Source organism: Piliocolobus tephrosceles, chromosome X, assembly GCF_002776525.5.
Source record: "Piliocolobus tephrosceles isolate RC106 chromosome X, ASM277652v3, whole genome shotgun sequence".
Classification (NCBI taxonomy): Eukaryota; Metazoa; Chordata; class Mammalia; order Primates; family Cercopithecidae; genus Piliocolobus; species Piliocolobus tephrosceles.
In genome coordinates, this window is record NC_045455.1 from 59,938,776 (window position 1) to 59,961,145 (window position 22,370).

Consider the following 22,370-nt stretch of genomic DNA (forward strand, 5'->3'; position numbering starts at 1 on the left):
CCATTCTCCCGCCTCAGCAGGAGACTACAGGCGCCCGCCACCACTCCGGTTAAATTTTTGGATTTTTAGTAGAGACAGGGTTTCACCATCTTAGCTAGGGTGGCCTCAATCTCCTGGCCTCGTGATCCGCCCGCCTCAGCCTCCCAAAGTGCTGGGATTACAGGCGTGAGCCACCTCGCCCAGCGGCATCTAATATCTTTGACTATCCTATTGGTTCCAGTTGCTGGAAAAAGTGGTGTCATGAATTTCAAAACTTCCCCTACAAAAAAACACAATTTCAAAACATAATAAATGAATCACTACCAGGATTTTTCTCTGTTTTCAAAATTCTAAAAGGAGTCATAGGTGCTAGTAATTGTTTAAAAAATAATCACCCAGAAAGTGAAATTAAGTACTTGCTATTCTGTTGAAATTGTTTTACAGAAATGTTGCCAACAGTTTAACAGATCTTCCACCTCTCTGGTTAGCTACTAATAACTAAATTGCTGTTTGCTAATAAAATAATTGTGTTTTCTATATTTGAAAAAGAGAAAAAATATAATCATACGTTCTACAAAGTAAAGAATTTCAGAATGCAACAAAAACAGTAACTTTTTAATTCTCCCTTTAAAATTGTTAACATTAGAAGGGATGGTATCTTGTAATGGAGAGTCCAGTCTGTAATTTCCAAACAGCTATGGCTTCCTGAAAACTGAGTTTAAAAAATTAGGTTATTAAATTGATCCAATTCTCTCGGGGGGCAGGGGGAAGCCCTAGCTAGCTCGTATCTGGATTAGCACTTGCGTGTCTTCTAATCTGTAGTGGGATGACCTCAGGACAGACATCTGTTTGGACGTCTTGGATGAGTTCACATACAACCATCTGTTCATGGAAGAGTAGCCTCCTCAAAATTGGTCAGAACCTTTGATAAATAGAGACTGACGGCACACATTTTTTTCACTATTGATGTACTCTCCTATTATTTTCCACTGAAATAAAAACACGAAAAATGCTGTGTTCTAAGGTATATCAATTCATTTTAAAATAGCTGAAAGAGTCTGAATCCTACTACAGTTTATCCCCAATATAAATGAAAGCCCCCAAAAGCAAACAATTTAAAGCTGATTATTCAAGTTTGAATAAATATTATTTAGAAATATATAAAAATAGCAAATACATTATGAACGAGCAAACTACTGATTATAAAATGGCACTAATTGTTACATGTTAAAGAGAACGGGGTAAAAACTAAAATAACAAGTATAGCATGATAACTCTAGTATATAATACTGTATTGTATACTCGAAATTACTAAAAGTGGATTTTAAATGTTCTCGTCACAAAAAATAGGCATATAAAGTGATATGTATGTTAATTAACTTGCTTTAATCTTTCACAAGTATATATATCATCGGAACATCACATTGTATACCATAATATATACATTTTCCTTAGTCAATTAGAAATATTAATTTAAATAAATATATATATTTTAAATAAGTTGAATTTGCTGTAATTGAGAAACAAAAACAACATAAGACCTACCATTTTTTCCACAGGCAATAATAAATACAAAGAATACAAATGACCCGCAACGTGATCAAAATCACGAATATTTTAAATTTTCCATAAACTAATACAACCATAATAAACAGTATTTATTTTTTAAAAAGCACACATTTTGGTAGAAATATGTAATTTTTGAACTACTTGAAACAGCACTGGCCTACTGTTAAGCTATGTCCCTAGTGTATTATTTTAGGGGCTTTCAACATGCTTAATGAAAGAAACACTTGTGATAATTATTATATAAGTCACTGTAGGTCATTTGTTTTGTATAAACACAAAACCTCACTAGTTAACACAATAAATGTCATTTTTCTACGGTGAAGTTTTATCTATTTGCTTTTATTGTTTTTGCACATTTTCTTTGCTCATAGAAGCTCACTGCATGTCTAGGTAATTCAGTAAGTGAGCCAACTTCCATATTGTGACTTCATCTCAACCCATCCTTGCATGATAACCACATATATATGTGAGTATATATATGCATACACACATACATATATATAAAATCTCATTTACATATATGTATGTACATATGTATGCTCACATATGTATGTGCAGATTTATATATGCTATGTGTACGTATGTATGTGTGTCTATATATTTGGAAGAAGGTTAGGCATTAACCAATGTGCCAGCTTTTGGATGAGCTTGAAAAATGTTTTTAATTTTAGCTTCTCATATCTTCTGTCAATACCTTTTTTATTAGTCGTAGTTAAGAAAGTAAAAAATAGATTAAGTTCTAATTTACTTTTCTGAGAACATTTTTCTCATACTATAGATGATTTTCACCTTCTTGGAAAATATATAATTTGGGCTTTATGCCTTTTTAAATTATTACGATATTTAAGCTCATATAACTTTTATCTTATAACTATGGCAATTGAAGTGTGGTGTTTGAAAGAAACAAAAAAGATTACTTTAAATTTGGTGATCACATTATCAGATTTGTGAGTTCTTGAATACGTCTTTTATATGCCAGGCACCATACTAAGCATGAAGCTCTTGTTTCATTATGTGTCTTTCTAAATTATTTCTACAAAGCAAAATTTGTGATTTGTTTAATTTTACTTCTTTTCAGAAACTAAGCTCCTAAAATAATGAGGTTTTTTCTACCCCCATATTATGCAGGGCCAGGTATTTTAGAAAAAAGATGCACACACAAAAAAAATACAGGAAACTCTAAGATTTAGATAATATCTGATTAATATAATCTTAACTATATAACTTCCATAATCGTTATATTACAGATAAGGAGATCAAAAACAAATGATAGCTGTCTATCACATTCTTCATTTTATTTATAATAGTAGGTACAGTTTTACTTTTTGGTGGCTATTTGGATCTAATCTTCTTATGTAAGAAATGAACATAAAGAGAAAACATTCTAAATTAACTAGTTTTGTTTTTCTTGAGATTGCTAATCCAAAATAAAACTTTGCCAAAATTTTACTATGGCGTTCTGATGTATCCATATATAATACGAATCTAAATAATTTTAGCAGAATTTCTCTTGGCAAATATCTGTCAAATGGCAATTATTGTTAATTTGTCCATGTTTTTCTCTATTAAAAACGATCATTAAATTTGAAATAATAAAAAATTTCCACTTTTTACCTCATCGTTTATACTTCTGGGTTTTACGAAGTAGATATTCTTAACACTTGAGGGACAGCAATAGTTTTTCTTTGTCCTAACTCGGTTTCCTTAACTCTCCATCTTCGAAACTTTTCATATTTTTCTCATTAAATATGAGGAAGCGAGATAGATTGAGGAATAAATAGATATGTAGATATTTTGCCCCTTCATGTTCAATTCCAATGTAATTTTTTTTTTTTTTTTTTCAGTTCTTACATCAGTCCCAAGCTAATAAATACCTGTAGATTCTTACTACTTGGTAGAGGAAACTGTCCTCACTATTTTTGCTATTATTTTGTTTCATTTTTTGTTTTTAATAAGCACGCTTAGTTATTAGAGATCTGTTCACTTTCCATATCGTTTTTTACATAAGTTTACCAAACTCTTTAAAAATCTCGATGGAAATTTGATTAATATCACATGGAGTTTATTAGCATAATTTGTCATTTAGCCACGCTATTATAAATATGCAGACCTTATTTCATGTTCCTTAATAGAGATTTTATATATATAAAATATATAAAACAATATGTTTTTAATTATATACACATACACACACACACGCAGTACGGAGTGTGCAGTGGCGCGATCTTGGCTCTTGGCTTACTTCAACCTCTGCCTCCAGGGTTCAAGTGATTATCTTGCCTCAGCCTCCTCCCAAGTAGCTGGGATTACAGGCGCATGCCACTAAGTCTGGCTAATTTTTGTATGTTTTAGTAGATATTGGGATTCCTCATGTTGGCCAAGCTGGTCTCAAACTCCTGACCTCAAGTGATCTGCCGGCCTAGGCCTCCCAAAGTGTTGGGATTATAGGCGTGAGTCATCGCTCCCGGCAGAGGATATAAATATTTTAAGTGACTTTTAAATTCTTTATATTTTCTGCTGTCACTATAAATGGTATCTTTATTTTTGCATGACCGTTTCTGTATTGAAACATAGCGAAATGCATACGTCCTAAGTGTATATTTGTTTCTACTTTGAAAAACATAAACCTGTGTAATCCACACGTGTGTCAATATATAGACTTTCTCTACCCGAGAAATCCTTCTCTTGCCTCATGCCAATCAATTTCCATTTTCGCTGATGCAAGTATTTTTCTGATCCCTGTCAATATAGATTGTTTCCCTATTCTAGCACGTCATAAAAGGAAATTAAGCAGTATGTACTCTTATGTCCCTGAAATCTTCCATTTAGTTTAATATTCTTGAGATTATCCATATTATCGTATCAATAGTCCATTCATGCTATTACTGAGTAGTATCTCATTGTATGACAAGGTCAGTTTGTTTATCTTCCTGTTGAAAGAAATATGGACTGTTTCCAGTTCTGAAAAAATGGAAGTAACTGAACATCTTAGTATAAGACTGTGTGGACTTCTCCATTTTCTTCCTCCCTTCTTTCTTTCCTTCCTTCTCTCCCTCCCTTACTCCATCTCTCTCCTCCTTCCTCCCTTCATCCTTCCTTCTTTTTTTCTTTCTTATTTTCTTCCTTCCTCCTCACTTCCTCTTTTTGTCTTTCTATATTTTTTCCTCCTCTCCTTTCTTCTTTCTTCCTTCCTCACTTCCTCTCTTCCATCCTTCTTTGTTCCCTTTTTTTGATAAATATTTAGAAGCAAAATTGCTGAGTGATTGCATAAGTGAATGTTTAACTTCAAAATATTTTTTCCAACAGTTAAAAAATAAGTTTGTGCCATTTTTTTCTATCATCAGTAAGGAAATTCAGATGATTTCACATTCTTATCAAGTTTTGTGACTGCCAGATTTTTGTTTTAAATTTGTTTCTTTACTATTTTAGAAATTAAAGTATGTAGTTACCTTTAAGAATTGCCATTGCTATACCCACAAATATTGGATTTTGTGTTGTTATTATTATTAAGTTAAAATGCATTTTAAAATTTTTATTTTGATTGTTTTCTTTGCCTCTTGGATTACAAATGTGTTTTGTCTAATTTTTAGTTTTTTGAAGATTTTCTAAAATCTTAACATTTGATTAATAGTTAATTTATAATAATATACTTTTGGTGAACATGATCTGTATGTTTTGATTCTTTGAAATTTATAGACTCTTAAAAAATTATAGATTCAGGGGCTACATGTGCCAGTTTGTTACATGGATATATTCCATAATGGTGAGGTTTGGGCTTCTAATGTCTCCATCACCCAAATAGTAAACACTGTACTCAATAGATAATTTTTCATTCCTTACCCTTCAAGCTTTTTGGATCACCAGTGTCTACTATTTCTACCTTTATGTCCACGTGTACCCTTTGTTTAACTTTTAGCTCTAAGTGAGAGCATGTGGTATTTGATTTTCCATTTCTGAGTTATTTCACTTAGGATAATGGCCTCCAGTTCCATCCATGTTGCTGCAAAAGACCTGATTTCATTCACTTTTTTTGCTACAGACTATTTCATGATGTATATATACCACATTTTCTTTATCCAGTCATTCATTCATAGACACTTAAGTTGATTCCACGACTTTGCCATTGTTCATAGTGCTGTAATAAACATATGAGTGCAGGCTTAATTTTTATATAATAATTTTTCCCTTTGGATAGGTATCCATTAGTGGGATTGCTGGGTCAAATAATAGTTTTATTTTTAGTCCTTGAAAAATCTCCATAATTCCGTAGAAGTTGTACAAATTTACATTCCCATTAGCAGTGTATAGGCATTCCCTTTTCCCCACAGCCTCACATACCTCTGTTGTTTTTCACCTTTTAGTAATAGCCATTCTGATTGTTGTAAGATGACATCACATTGTAGTTTTAATTTTTATTTATCTGATGATTAGTGATGTTGACCCTTTTTTATGTTTGTTGGCTGCTTGTATGTCTTTTTCTGAGAAATGTCTGCTTACGTCCTTTGTGTACTTTTTAAGGTTATTTGCTTTATTTTTCTTGTTGAGTCATATGACTTCCTTGCAGATTCTGGATATTAGTGCTTTGTATAAAGTTTTGTTTTGGTCCTCCTTGGTGAATCTTTTTTATAACAATTAGTATTTGCCTACAAAGAAACCTCCAAAGCATTATTGCCAGGTAGGCAAATCTTGTGTGTTTTTTCTTAAATAAAAGTTTTATATTGTTGAGATTAGATTTAGCTTAGATTTAGACTAGATTAGATTTAGATTAGATTTAGACTGGCAATAATTTCCTGGGTATGTTTTCTTAGCTTCTCTGAATGAGGCAACCTTTTCTCTGTGCTATATGATTTTTAAAGACATACTTAGGTGTTTATCATGATTTTTGCTATATTATAAATTAAAACTGGACTCGATCATTTTACATGTTTAATTCAAGGTATACTTTATTTTCATATAAGATTTTTATAACTACAATTAGTCTAGTTTCCATTACTCTTCAGATGTCTAGATTTCTTTCTCCCATTATTTTCTCTTTTCAAGACAAGTTTAAAATGTTAGTTCAGTATCTTGGCTGCTAAAAACTCATCATTAATTTTGTTTCCCTACTAATTTATAGGAAGCTATTAACCTTTCTGTCTCATTCCCTTCAGCTACATTTGTTGCCTGTACCTTTTATTTACGTTCTTCCTTATTTTCCTTTGCTTTACAAGTTTTAACCAAATAAATGTGTGTGAACATGTATGTGTATGTATATCGCATCTTATTACTTTTATTTGGTGCCAATTAATGATTTTTGAGATTTTTTAAATATTTTTCTGACTTCATGTTGTCTTTTTATTTTAAATATTATTATATTTTATGATGTGGAATACAGCCATAAATTAAAAATTGCATCCTAACAGTGGCATAAAAGGCATTCCCTCTAAAGGATAATATGTTCTCCCCTTCCGTTTTGTTTCTCATCAAACACTGTAACAGAATTATAAAGTCACCTGTTAGAAGATAAATCCTGGAAGTGAACTCTGGATAGACTGTTATGGCAGTGATAACGTAGTATCAAGAAAGTCGGCAGATTGTTGGACAGGTAAACCAAAGTATCTACATAAGTAGCCTATGTAGAGGTGAGAAGCGAAGATAGTGGCTTATAGCTTCGGCACGATGTGTACTTGTAAATAAAAATCACATACCAGGAACTATTAATGTGCTTTTGTTTTGTTTTGTTTTGTTTTTTTCTGAGACAGTGTGCCTCTGTCGCCCAGCCTAGAGAGCAGTGGCAAGATCTCAGCTCACTGTAAGCTCTGTCTCCTGGGTTCAAGTGATTCTCCTCCCTTAGCCCCTGGAGTAGCTGAGATTACAGGTGTGGGCCACCATGCCTGGCTAATTTTTGTATTTTTAGTAGAGACTGGGGTTTCACCATGTTGGCCAGGCTGGTCTTGAATTCCTAATCTCAAGTGATCCACTCACTTCAGCCTTTCAAAATGCTAGGATTACATTCATAAGCCACGGTGCCCAGCCTGTGAATATGCTTTTCAATGACTGCTTATGATTTGCTTTATTATTTTGGTCAAACTGAAAAGCAATTTTTATTCACATCTTGCTTCAACATCACGGCATTTTTGTCAGTTTTCTGGCTGATTGACAAGTAACACAAACGATTTCTGAATGACAGCAGTGATTACTAAGAAATTATATATACAAAATATTAACATTCATTTTCCAACTTTGTTTGAAAGCACACTAATTTATTAGATATCTTTTAGAAACCATTGTTTGATAATTCAATAGGAGGTAGTGGATAAGAAATTATATTTTATGAATTAGTTACTCAAATCTACACTGAATTTGAATAGGATTGCATTAGTGGATAAGGAAAGACCAATGCATACCCTACATTCCTCTTAACTTTGCTGAAAAACAGATTCCGTTTTCTATTAATTCTATATAATTATTATACGAATGAGGAAATTACATCCTTCAAAATGTTTGCAAACCAGAAAAGATCACATGTATGTTCAAGTTAGAGGAAAAAGTGGAAAGAATCAGTGAATTTCTAGAAAAACAAAGACACTGTGGGAGTGCAGTCGTGAATTGGATTTGCCATCCTAAACAGCAGTATTTATGACTAAAAACTGTTCAAACATTTAAAAACTTTTAGAAGATATTTTATTTAATCTAGAAAATAAGGCTGCAATTTAGCAGGATTTCTGCAGATTTTACTAGAATTCTATTTGTGTGATATTTTCATTGCCTTCTGTAGAAAAGAAAAAAAAAAAAACAAACTCTTCTGTAAGAATTTTACAATTGAAAACTGGCAACTGAATACTCAAACAGAGCAAATACAAACTCTGTGGAATTGGGTGGTGAATATTTGGAAGGAATGTTTCTTTTAGCCAAGACCAAGTTTTGGAAACAAACTGACAACACTAACCGCGTTTTAATAAAAGTCATTTCACTGCCTCAATATGCGTGGCAAACGGCTGCGAGTGTCAGGTTCAGATAAGCTGAAAGCAAGATGGCTGAAAGGTACATTTTCTAATCAACTTCCTGAATTATCTTTGACTCCTGGTATGGCCTCACATGTGACCTAATTATGAAGCATAACATGCCAATATTTTCATAACAAAAAATGAAAATTGGTCTTTTAATTCTTTGGAAATGGTTCATGATGTTATCCTTGCCCTGTTACTTCAATGAATTTCAGATATGTTCTTCCGCTTAAACTTTGTCTTCTGACTAAAAAGTAGCAGACACCAATTTTTGGTGACATCACTTTATTCTGTATCCATTATGCACATTTTGCAATTTTTCAAAATTACGTACTTCAGTAGCTAACACATTTTTTTTTTTTTCCTGAGGCCATAGTTCAGTAAAGTTTTTTAAATGCATTTTATCTGGTGCATGGCCAAAGTGGTTTACTTTTTTAAAAAATGGAGAGTAAAGACATAGAACTTCAAAATAACATGCAGAGGTGTGTTTCTTAAGAGTATGATGGAAAAATATGGTTTAGATTATGTTCCTTTCCTGCCCTATATGGTAAAAATTGTAGAGGCTTCACATTTATTCTAATCTTCCTTTGCCTTTATTTGTTCCACTTCATTCTATTCTTCCTTCTTTGGATCTTTCTTTCTCTTTCTGAAAGACATATTTAGACCAAGAAAAGATATAATATAGAATCTGTATTTCCAGAGCTGGACCTAGTACTGAGAAATTTATGCACAGAAAGATGACTAATAGCATTTTAGGAAATAGGTATGAGTTCAGAATTTAAAAACCTTGGCTAGTTCAAGAAACTAAAAGAAGGGCAGTATAAATGAGAGTTTTTACTGATAAAAATTTAGCCATTAGATTTTGATGTAACTGTAAATGATAAAATATGGAGAGGAGAAAAAGAAGTTTGCTCTGATGGTTTCTGTGGTTGCTTGTGGTCATGTCTTTTAGGACACTAATAATCCAGATGTGGCAACTGTGGTATACCACTTTACCCTCCAAATACTGGTATATGAAACAGCAGAAATAGTTTCAGACTTATGGGGTTACAGGAGAAGTATTGCCCAATGGACAGCTGTTTTCCATAAAAGTAAAGAAAGAAGATGTAATTAAAAATATTATAGATCTAGACATATAGAAAAGTTTGCTATAATAATAATAAAATAGTGAAAGGTATGAAGAAAGCAGTAAAAGATGGAGCATTGGATTGGATTGAGAAATGTTTAGAAAAAAATATTTTAGGTTGGATTGAAGGGATAGTTCTTCTGTCAAGGACTGGGGTTGGCATAACTTTGAGGAAAAATGAACTAATTTTGACAGTCTGAGATGATAAAGGATAAACAGGCTGATTGCTGTGTCCCTAATAAATTCCCTCAGCTATAGAGGCATCTATATAATGGCTCTTAAAGCTTCATGATACTCGTACACAGAAAATAACTTCTTAATGTTTTTTGTTTCCGAACTGGTTATTTCAGTGAAGGTAAAATGCTGATAAGTGTTATTTATAACAATAAATAAATCATAGAAATCAAAAGGCTCAAAGCAGTGGGTTACTCATGATGTATATTCACAGTTTAACAGGCAGTATATTGATTTTCTAGGTCCCACATGACAAAATACTGAAGATTATGTGGATTAAACAATGTGTTTATCATAATTCTGGAGTCTGAAAATCTGAGATCAAGGTGTTGGCAGGATTGTTGGTGTTTTCTGTTTTTCTTTACTTGGCTTGCAGATGGCTATTGTCTCACTGTCTCTTCACATGGTCATCTCTGTTTCTGCACGTGTGTCTGCTGTCTGTCTGTGTGTTCAAACTTCCTGTTTCTATAAGGACACCAGTGGCATTGGACTGGGACCCACCCTAAAGACTTCTTCGTAACTTAAGCACCCCTTCAAAGATACCATCTCCAAATATGGCCACACTCTGAGGCACTGGAGGTTACGATCTCAGCATATGAATTTTGGGGAGATGCAATTCAGCCTCAAACAGAAGGGCAAGGTTAATATGATTTTATTTAAGTGTCATTACATATGGGTGTCTTTATATCAGTAGCTTTTTTTTTTTTTTTTTTTTTTTTCTGAGGGAGTCTCGCTGTGTCGCCAGCCTGGAGTGCAGTGCCGCGATCTCGGCTCACTCCGCCTCCCGGGTTCAAGCCATTCTCCTGCTATAGCCTCCTGAGTAGTTGGGACTACCAGCGCCCGCCGCCACACTCGGCTAATTTTTTTTTTTTTTTTTTTGGTAGAGATGGGGTTTCATGGTGTCGATCTCTTGACCTCGTGATCCGCCTGCCTGCGCCTCCCAAAGAGCTGGGATTACAGACCTGAGTCACCGTGCCTAGCTGTACAGTTTGTATTCTAATACCGACTCATAAGGTCGTTGATGTGCAAAGATTGCAATATATATAAGGAGGGTGCCATTATTGCAGTTTACATTTTGCTCTCTTAGCACTTCCTGAAAATGCAGCAGCTTGAATATAGGTAACTTGAATGTAGGCAGCTTGAATTATAGGCAACTTGCATAGACATAATTATGTGTTGTTTCATTTATTATAGGCAAAGTAAAACTGTTAACAACTTCAAAAGTTTGTGCATATATAAATATACTAAATTTGCACATGTAATTCAACCTGTCACAGTGTTAAAGAAAAATAGAACATAAAAAACAAGTAAAATTTGAAGAAATGTAATATATATACAACAGAAATATTATCTTCACTGTATAATCTAAAATTATTTTTGTTTTCTCATAATACAATATTGTGTTTACACGTAGTAGGGGGTAACATTTGGGCATAATTTCAATTCTGTGTAAACATTTTAATACCACCGCACATCTCATGTTTAAATTTCCTAAATAACATTATTTTTATTACTTGGTACTTTAAAAACAATATCCATACTTTTAGGTAAAACTTAAAGGTAAAACATGCAATGAAAATAGAGCAATAATAAAAAATAATCCTACCTGATCTCATTATCTATGTAAAACACTTTTCACCTAAAAGTTATTTTCTCTAAACTTTAAGTGATTTCATCAGACTCTTGGTTACCTACTTACTATTTCTTTGAAGTTCACATATAAATCCATTTCCTTTGAATATAATAATCAAAATGAATGACCTGAGTTGAGAACATAGAACTTCTGTAGCTCAGCATAGGCAGTCGAAGTTAAATACCTTCAGTACTAAAACAAACAAAAATAAGACTATAGGAAGTAAATCCTTTCTTATTTTTCACTAATTCATTTGTTCAAACCATGCTTGCCTTTCTTCTGCATGTTCCTTGTACAACTTCTTTCTTGCATATTCTACCATATTGGACTTTTGCAACTTTAAACTTCTTGTCTACCCACTCCACCTTGCACCACACCAAGAATATAAAATCTGAATACCTTTTAAAAAATTCTTCCAGTTTTATTGCTCAACTAGAACATATTATCTCATTTTAGTTACAAACACTTCACATATGTTGTATATACTCCAAAAAAAAAAAAAAAAAAATTTTAAGTTTTCCTAATTCTCATCACTCACAATCTAGGTAACAAATCAGCTCTTCTTGACCAAAGATGGATATGCTGGCAGATATATGAATTATCTCCACTAGTTTTTCTGTAGTATTTACTTCTCGCGCAGGTGTCAGTTGTGTGTCATATTATTTTCCTTTTGGTTCTGTCTTTGACAGCTCTTAAAATTCATATTATATCTACCAAAGTATTTTTCATGTTTTGCTTTCCCTCCTTTTCTTTAATTTTTATTTTCTAATTCCTTTGGTGTTCTGCATGTAATTTTTATCTGCTTTCTTTTCACTAGAACCCTTTTCAGTTCTAGCACATATTTACCTTAAGAATTAAAATATACCACAATCCTGAATGGTAATTTAAGAGAAGCTTAAGATAAATTAATGATCAATTAATATGTGATTTAAGTCATTGGTATTGCTGTGAAATGATTACTGGTAAAAACAAATGCAATCAATGTTCATCAAAGACACTGACATTTTAAAAATGTAATTCAGATTACACTTAAAATTGTGTGTTTTTGTTCCAGGGTTCTTAATAATATTTATATATGTTTTCTCAAATCAGCATTTAAGATTCATAAATACTCATAATTCAGTGCAATTTTTAATTAGGATTTTCAGAACCTTTCCTGTATTTTTCATTGTCAATAAACAGTATGTCATTTAAGTCTATTCGTCATTAAACATTATGGAGAGCTAACCAGTTTATTAAATCAGAATCTATTATAATTCCATACCAAATTCTAACAAACTCATCTACAATTGAGGGTGAGGATTGGCTTAATTAAGATATTGACATGGGTGTTAAAATATAGCTATATCTTTATCTACACGTGTTGTTTTAGATTGTATTATTAGTCAAAATATATTTTTTTTCTTTCTCTTCTGGGTTCTGTCCTGTCCTACTGATATAAGGCTTTACTGTGCAACTTGCTTTAATGGAATGCATGTGCAATTGGTCATTTGGAGTGTGAGCCATTTGCAAATACTGCATTTTATGTCATATGACCAAGTTTTTATTTATTCATTTTTCCTTTTCTTGTACACAAGATTCATGTTTGACCAAATAAAGGAACTACTCTAAGTTGCAGACTATTTAGGTTTCCATCAATTATTATTTTTCTCTATTTTAGCTTTATTTTTTAACTGATAAATAATGATTATATATATTTAATGGATATGATATAATGGCTTCAATACATTTATACATTGTGAAATAATCAAATCAGACCAATTAATATATCCATCACTGCAGATATTTATCATTTCTTTGTGATGAGAAGATTCAAAATTCTTCCTTTTAGCTATTTTGAAATATAAAGTAGATTATCATCAACTCTCATGACCATGCTGTGCAACAGAACACCAGAACTTACTCCTTCAATCTCACTGAAACTTTCCACCAGTTGACCAGTTTCTCCCCTTTCCCTGTCCACATCCTGCCCACAACCTCTGGTAACCATCATTCTACTCTCCACTTCTATGACTTTGACTTTTTTCTCTTACACATATAAGGAAATCATATAGTATTTGTCTCTCTTATTATTTAATTATCTTAAATAATCCATTTAGTTCACAATTCATATAGCTCATATAAATGCCAACATTAACAGTTTTAAGCAATTTCACTTAACATAATATCCTCTAGGTTGACCTATGTTGTTTCAAATTACAGAATTTTCTGTTTTTTAAGGCTGAATATTGTGTATATATACCACAGTTTCATATACATTGGAATATGTGTATATACACATTAGGTTTTTTCCATATTTTGGCTATTGTGATTAATTCTGCAGTGAAAATAGGAGTGCAGACATCTCTTCAACAAGCTGATTTCAATTCCTTCATGTATATATCTCATTCATCAGTAATTAATGAATGTAAAATGTCATAGTAAATAGAGACATGGCAGAAGGTGACTTTGAATATGTAGTTTGGTTGATTATTTTCCCACAAATTGCTTAAAACTGTTAATGCTGGCATTTATATGAACTATATGAATTGTGAACGGTATGGATTATTTAAGATAATTATGTTTGAATATTTGAAAATATTTATAAAAATATTAAAAACAACATTTTGTTTGTGTTGATTAAATTCAAACCTCAGTTAGCTTTTCATTGGATTTTCTTATATAATTAAAATTTGAGTTATATCATAATTAATTCATCTTATTAAATTAAAACTATTGCTTATTATATTGTTTTTTATAGTACTTACTCTTAATTTTAATGCCAGACCATCTCTTATGAGGAAACATGAATGAATAATGTTCTTGTGCTTTCTTGACTCTAGGGAATAAAGCAGGGTTACAAGTGTTGCTGCCTCACCATGGACATCCCACAGGACAATCCACTGAATACATAGCACTTTTGTGTGGATCCAGGATATTTTTCACTTCCTAAACATAAATCTCACCGCATCTGTTCAACCAACTCTGTCCAGGTTAAGAAAAAAAAATGTATTGATGAATTTCCAGCTTTGTTTCATATTCTGTTTTTCCTGGCAGCAAATTTATTTTTTATAGTTGTAAATCACAACATCATTTTTTAGTGCTATGGCTTTTGTTTTATAAAATCTTCCCTGTAAAGACAAACTACAGAGTATTATCAAGATCTTATGTTAAATTGTAAAGTTTTTTACGCTTAAATTTAAATTAAGATATATTCTTTAAGTACAAATGATATTTTTAAATTTACCTAAGGGCCTGGTGGAATATGAAGACAAAAAGAAATAAAACTCTTGCAGAGTGTCACCTTCACTGATTTTGGTAAATCCTTGTGTTTCCTGTCCGAAAAATGATTCATGAATGTTTTGAGGTCACTTTCCTTTAGAGAAAGAGTGCATTCTTAAAGCCCAAACAATACCTATTACAAAACAACTTCAGTTTTTTAGTACATTCAAATATATATATAATATTTATATATGTTGTTCTAAATCCCTTGCTCATTCTGAAAAAGTTTTTTTTTCTGACTTGTTTACAATGACTCTCTTCGTCTTTTTAATGAAATCAATTTTGTACTATCTTCCAAATGACCAGTTTAGAAGTTGTTTAACATTTAATATTACGTAGAATTTTTCTCCTAAATATGATGTTTTTATTTAATCTCCAATGGCATCAATATAACATCTGAATTGAAAAATATGGCGTATGCATCACCTCTTATATAATAAAGCCATCAGTGGGTATTAAATGTCGCTGGACTAATAAAGGCTAATTACTTAAAAAACTATTTCCTAATATTGGTTATCTAGCATATACTTAAATATCTTTAAGAGACACCTCTAAATTATTATATATACCTTTGGCCTATTTTGATGAATTAGAAGTTGTTTCTTTCATGACTGAAAATATATCTTAGTAACTTCTTGATATTGACTCTAATTATTTTTATCCATCAATATCACACACAAAATGTATAAATTTTCTACTTGAAAATTCTTAAAATGTTTTTGAACGTCTAGTATATAATATCCCCTAGGCTTTTCTTTCTGAAGATTAAACACTTTCATCTTTCAAACAAATACCATTTCTCCCCCAAAAAAACTTTAATTGTTATAAAGTTGAAGTGCCGAAGCTTATTCAATGAAACATTTTGACTTGCATTAATGTTTTAGGTCCTTGAATGTACATTAAGTATATTAAATAAGTATATTAAGAATTCAAACACAGAGCCAGGAGTGGTGACTAGTGCCTGTAGTTCTAGCCACACTCAGGATGTTGAAGTAGGTAGATTGTTTGAGCCCAGAAGTTCCAGTCCAGAGGGGGGCAATATAGGGAAACTGCTGTCTCAAAATAAAATAAAATAAAATAAAATAAAGAAAATGAGAAAACTGTCAATATCTTATGTCTGTCCTCTGTTTATCCACACACAATCATATGCTCAGGTACCTTTGACCCCGTTAGTAGGTACATTTTTGGCCCTATTTTAAATTCAATAACAGGAAGAATTTTTTTTTTTTTTTTTTTTTTTTTTTTTTTTTGAGAATGAAACATTTCCCATCATAGTGGATTCTTAAGCATACTCTTGAGGTATGCGGCATGCTAGCCGGATGTCTTTTGGCATAATTGTTACACATTCAGCATGGATGTTATACAGCTTGATGTCTTCAAAAAGGTCAAGCAGATGGCCTTCTTTGCCCCGCCTGCAAAGCAGCTGTTCTCTGGGAGCACAGATCTATTTTGAAGTCCTGAGCAATTTCTGTCATTGTAGGCTGGAAAGGAAAATTGCTAACCAGAAGTTCAGTGGACACCTAATAATGTCTACTTCCATAGAATTCCAAAGTACCAGGCATGTAAGCTACTGATATAGAAAAAAATACTTTATTTTAAATCTAAGTCAAAATTATTTGGAGACAAGCTACATACTACAATTAAGTGTCCTGTAGCATCACTCCGAGAAAGAAACTAATCACCTTTAACAGGTTTTGTTTAAAAAAAAAAAATTTCTTCAAGGAATCAGCATTATGTTCAAATATATTACTGTTGTGATTTCTGGAATTGTGGTCTCAAAAGAAAACCTTTGGTTATTAGCAAATAATAAAACAATAATTTTAAGTACAATTTTTCATATTACATTTCACACTTAAAATGTTATAAATTTTTTAAAAATAAAAAGGTGTCAAGTATATTCTAATAATTTCGGAACGCTCCCTCTTTAAAGAATTACAAAGCCAGCTTCTACCTAGATTATAAACTGGCTTCACTTAATAAAGAATTGGTCTTGACATAACTAGTAGAGCTTTTTAACAGGGAACTGCATTTGGCACCTAAACCCACAGGTATTGATTTTATACTTATTGGGTGAACTTAGAAGAGGTATGTTTTAAAACTTCCACAAGTAAGTCCTTCTGCAGGCCAGGATTGAAAATTGAAGCTGTAAATAAACTCTGAAGAGCCGTCTTGATCACTTTGAAGTTGACAGATGTGCCCTCAAATAAGAGAGACTCTTCTCCCTACGTCTCTTCTTATTTCTGTCCTCCCCAATTTATCCTTCTACAATTATTTCCTCCTAACTCTTTCTGAGAATGCAGAAGTGGCTGGGAGGATCTTACTAAAATCCAAAATGTATAATGTGTTATTCTTTTTAAAGCAAGAGATTTTTGGAGAAACACGGGCCTCGTTAAGGCTTGCCACACACAGAAAAATAAAATAAAATAATAAAAACAATAAAGCAGGTGAATGTAGTCACTACTAAAGCATTCAAAGAGTACCACAATTCTAGGTTCTTCCAGAAAATTAATTGTCTACCCCACCTAGTTATAATTTAGCATCTCAAGCTTTTCCTTAAGTCCTCAATATTATCTCACTTTTTACTTTAAGAGCAGTTGTGAAACAATTTTTTAGGCCAAAGTGATCTGTCCCTTTGTATGATATGAATCAGCATCATAGAAAAATTATAGAAGGAAATACATGACAATTTTCAGAAGACTGAGACATTCTTCCACACTCTTAAAAGTATTATGAAAATTGTAGAACATTATAGCTTGTTGTTCATTGGTCATTTCTGTTTGAATCTCCCAGCACATCAACATTCATGGCCAAAATTGAATGCATTATATTTAGTTCTAAACTGAAGTCCTCCTCTCACAATAAATAATTATATTTTCAAAACTATTTCCAAAACTAATAACCTGGAAAGCACTTGTGATTTCTCTTTTGCCTTTGGTGACACTATTAAGACACTGAGTACTGACAATTTATTTCTGAAACATCTCACAAATTCATCTATAGTCATCTTTCTGATAAAGACAATGATCGGATTATCTACTGCCTGAACTAGTACAACAAAATATTAAATGGCTTAGCAAATTTGTACAGTGTAGTAGAATGTTCCCTTAAACCATGTCTACTCTGCTTTAATTCATTCATTAGATTCTCAAGCCCTAAGAATAAAGACACCTGATGTATGCAGCCCTGAATTATGGAGGTCTGCCTTCTTCCAGCATTGTCTCTTGCATTCACACATTCAGTGCCCATAAACTCCGAACTTCAGATGTACCGAACTATTTTGCCCAACAAAGTCACCAGCTGTCATTTGTTTATAGGCTTTTGCATATGCAGGATTGTGTCCAAAAACCAGCCTCTCAACATTCACTCCCCCCCCCCCACTACATGTCGTTCTCCACATTTTCCTTTTTTTCTGAGCGATGCTTATTTATCTTCCAAGTTTCTCCTTTAAATAGCGCTTCTTCTGAGACATTTCTGCCCCCAAGAGTAAGTTAGTTCTTTTTTCATGATTATTTTTATTTTTTGCTTCTGTTGAATCTACTATTTCCCCTATAATAATACCTGTAACAACTTACTACAAATACCTATTTTAGTTATCTTTTCATTGCCCCCAAATTCTATGAGAACATAGTTTTGCCTACGTGTCACCTACTAAAGAAAATGGGTACCAAATGAATAATAACTTTTTAAAATGGAATGAAATCCCATAGTTAACAAACTCTCCTAATAGAAATGCCTTTTGAAAGATTCTTTATCTTCAATAAAGACGGGGCATTTTGTAAAATGAAATAAGATAAAATGACATAGGAAGAGGGATGTGTATTTGTAAGCGTATCAGTGTTTTAACGTGATTGCAGGCAACCGGGATCATGCTACATCTTAAAATCTTTTCTTAAAAAAAAAAAAAAAAAAAACAGATATGGGAGGCCTTTGAGTGGTACTTTGTATGTAATTCCTGTGACTAACAGCTTTTTTATTAACATAATCACATTACTCTGAGACAAGTAGTTGTGGAACCCTGTGGAGCACAGAGGTCAAGGGCCAGTCATTCAATGTTTAAATTGGTAGCACCTTAGAAAACTGTAGGAATGTGTTTTCATAATTAACAAAGAAATGAAAGAGTATAATAATACCATGCATCAATTTTATTAGGACTAGATTCCAAGCTCAGGAGCATAAAGTGAGTTCTAGGACAAGGAATTCTTACCTTCTTTTAATTTTATGGGTTAACTGCTCAAATAATCTAGGATGTCATTTTTTCTTAATATGATTCCATTAGCCTTATCATAGCTAGTAGATTTAGGTGCAAGATTCTAGCAAGATTATGGTTTCCTTCTTACACTTCGGAACCTGTACTTTTTTTTTTTTTTTTTTTTTTGCATTTGCTGGTTGAAACAATTCTCTGCCTGCCTTTTGGTATCACTTAGTCATCATTCAAGAATCAGTTTAAAAAGTTACTTCCTAGCAAGTAACTTTTTAGGTTGTGTAGAAATTAGTCGACTATAAATCAGGAGACTAAGTGACAGGAAGAAAGTGTTTGGGAATAAAATGTATTCTAAGGTAATTAGAATAACTATGGGTAGTCCTATTATTGTTGGGATAATGAAAGAGATGAATAGATCTTCATTTTAATTCTCAAGGGGTCTCCTGTTTCTGTGATTCAAAGGTTTTTAGCATTGGATTTGCCTGGTGAGTATATTTTAAGTTCTTCTTTTACTGGAAGTAGGATGAACAATGATATAATTACAGATAAAATAGTAATATGCAGATGAATAGAGGTGTTCAGTTAAGGCATTTCACTGGGGAGAGGTTTTTGGCTCTCAGTCTTAAAATTAAAAGGTTAATGTTAGTTAGCTTCACATCGATATTATAATATGAATGCTGACAAGTTTTTGAAGTGTTTTAGGGATACTAGTTCAAGAACAATGGGTATGAAACTATGGTTAGACACGCAGATTTCTGTGCATTAGCTGTAGTAAAGGCCTGGTCATGTAAATGTTAAGTTTGTTTTGTTTAAACGTCCTGGAATTGTGTCTGTTTTCAGACCTAGTTATGATACGGCTCATGAATGTAAAACATTTGATGAAATTACTATACTAATTGATATTTCTATAGGGAGGACTATTCAATTGCCTACTTCCAGTAATCATAGCTCTGCTGGCTCTACATCTATTGTAGGAATTATGTATAGTCAAAATTTAGACTTCATAGTCTTGTATAGTCACAGCTTCAGTATCATTGGTGGCATACAGTTTTGACAGTAAGGGAGGAGTTCATAATTTCATCTGTTATATGTAGAATACATAATGATGGGAGGGGCTTTCTTGACAGCCTCTTCCCTAAAATGAATAGTCTCCCTGTCTCATAGAAATTTCTTTTATGTATTTAAAGCACTTATTGCAATGTGTTACTAAACATTTACTAATTTTTCTCTCTTCTCTACTCTTCTATATGGGTCCATTATCAGAGGAATTATGACTTTATTCATTTTTTTCAATAGTATGTCCTCAGTATTTAATCTTATGTTTGAAACATAGTATGTACTTAATACATATTTGTTTCATTATTTCACAAAAAAATCACTAATATGCACAAAGATATAGCTGGAAGGAATGATGTTATTTTGGTAGTATTAAATTATACTTTTTCTTTTTTATATGCAAAGTTTATGAGACACATGAGAAATTTTGTTACATGTGTATTATGTGTAGCCCTCAGTTAGGGTATTTAGGATGTCCACCACCCGAATACAATCTATTTTTGTTAAGTATAGTCACCGTACTCTGCTATATAATGCTGAATTTATACTTTTCTTTTTAATGTATTTTCATTGTTGATGTTTTTAAAATTATTATATATTTCTATTGTGATTAAAACATTTTGATATTTTTATAAACTTTTACAGTTTTAATGTGGCAGTAAATATGAACGGGGCCTTGTTATGTATGAGACACTGTTAAGAGAGCTCAAAACATAGTAATGTTTGTGCTTCATTTTACTGATTCATGAGAAGCATTTTTAAATGGTGATTTAATTAAATTTTATATGATATCTGTAAGTGATATTAGGAAAGCTTGTCTTTATAGTTTGATTTTTGTACAGTATGAATATAACAGAAATCTAAAGTTTTACATGATGACAGAAGTAAATCAAGCTAGTGAATTGTGTATATTTACCATACTGATCACAACATTGTTATAAAATGCAATTTTGAAAAGTCTGTGGCTAAGTTACTCACCAACTTCTGCCAATTTTTTTAATTAACTAGTTTTTCTTTAAGCTTTAAAACCACATCACATATTGTTGAAATTGAATCAATTATAATATGTATTAGCCATTATTTAACTGACGCTAGCACCATGACAGTAACAAAATACTGATAAAACTTTTCTTTGCCCTAAAATCAATTGTTATGATTGACCTACTACATTTAAATGGCATTATGTGAATTAATGTTGTAGTAGCCATGACATTTACATCAGCAGTGATATAATAGTAAAGGCCTTATTAAACGATTTTACTTCATTAATTCGTTTACACCAATCATTTTGCTCAAAGTCGGTAAAAGGAGTGGATAGATACAGCTATCATAATGATGAAACAGGATGATTTTCTGTCTCCAAAGAAGATGTCAACATCATGTGAATATTTTTCAAAGACACATTTAAAATGAATTCCAAATTATTTATCTGTTTTGGTAATCTATTGCTGCATAAAAATTATGTCAAAATTTTGTGGTTTAAAATAGTACCACTTGTTATCTCACAGTTTCTGTAAGTCAGATATCAGGTGATAGCTTAAGTGCATCCCCTACTTTGGATATTTCATAAGATACAATCAAGAAACCAGCTAGATTTGCAGTTTTATATGAAGACTTGACCTGGAAACTGTCAGTTTCCAAGCTATCTCACATGATTTGTGGCTGGATGCACTTTCTCCAGGGTTGTTGGACATAGGTCCTTGCTAAATGAAGCATTCACTCTGTAGGGCAACTTACAACCTAGTAACTTGCTTTATCAAAAAAAAAGTAAGCTGAAAAATCCAAAGGAAGTATGTACCAGCCAAAGCTATGTCACAGTATTTTACAGCTTAATACTGGTAATGATATCCCAGCATTCTAAGAATGTTGCTCCAAGCCATTCTTAAGACAGAAATTACTAGCCCTATTTAATACACAGATGGAGGGTATCACACATGTATATGAATGCAAGGGAGTGGAGATTATTGGGAGCTGTTTCAGAAGTTGCCTATTACGACATTGGTGTAAGCACATAGCTCCTGTGATGTGTATGCTCTGCCAAACTACTTAAATTTGCCTGGATTCAAGTTCCAGCTCAATTATTTATTTTCTAGATAACCTTGGAAAGTTGTTAACACTATGATTTCCTCATTAAAAGAAAAAGAATCACTAAACTTGTAGTAATAGCTACTTATCTCACAGGTTTTGTAAAATGAATATAGTTTCTCAGTTTTGACACTATTGACATTTTGAATCATATATGTGTGTGTGTGTGTGTGTGTATAATTTTTTTTGCAAGAGTTAGTCCTTTCTATTCATTGTAGGATGGTTAGTAGCATTCCTGGT